Source organism: Bison bison, unplaced genomic scaffold, assembly GCF_000754665.1.
Source record: "Bison bison bison isolate TAMUID 2011002044 unplaced genomic scaffold, Bison_UMD1.0 scf7180017864473, whole genome shotgun sequence".
Lineage (NCBI taxonomy): Eukaryota > Metazoa > Chordata > Mammalia > Artiodactyla > Bovidae > Bison > Bison bison.
In genome coordinates this window covers 12,929,261-12,930,069 of record NW_011495034.1, presented here as the reverse complement: position 1 = coordinate 12,930,069, position 809 = coordinate 12,929,261, and positions in this window count along the sequence as shown.

The window sequence follows — 809 nt, the reverse complement described above, 5'->3', positions numbered from 1 at the left end:
GAAGAGGTGGCAAGAATACACAGAAGAACTGTACAAAAAACATCTTCATGACCCAGATAATCACGATGGTGTGATCACTGACCTAGAGCCAGACATCCTGGAATGCGAAGTCAAATGGGCCTTAGAAAGCATCACTACGAACAAAGCTAGTGGATGTAATGGAATTCCAGTTGAGCTATTCCAAATCCTGAAAGATGATGCTGTGAAAGTGCTGCACTAGATAGGCCAGCAAATTTGGAAAACTCAGCAGTGGCCACAGGACTGGAAAAGGTCAGTTTTCATTCCAATCCCAAAGAAAGGCAATGCCATAGAATGCTCAAACTACCGCACAATTGTACTCATCTCACATGCTAGTAAAGTAATGCTCAAAATTCTCCAAGCCAGGCTTCAGCAATATGTGAACCGTGAACTTCCTGATGTTCAAGCTGGTTTTAGAAAAGGCAGAGGAACCAGAGATTAAATTGCCAACATCTGCTGGATCATAGAAAAAGCAAGAGAGTTCCAGAAAAACATCTATTTCTGCTTTATTGACTATGCCAAAGCCTTTGACTGTGTGGATCACAATAAACTGTGGAAAATTCTGAAAGAGATGGGAATACCAGACCACCTGATCTGCCTTTTGAGAAATTTATATGCAGGTCAGGAAGCAATAGTTAGAACTGGACATGGAACAACAGACTGGTTCCAAATAGGAAAAGGAGTTCGTCAAGGCTATATATTGTCACCCTGCTTATTTAACTTATATACAGAGTACATCATGAGAAATGCTGGACTGGAAGAAGCACAAGCTGGAATCAAGATTGCTGGGA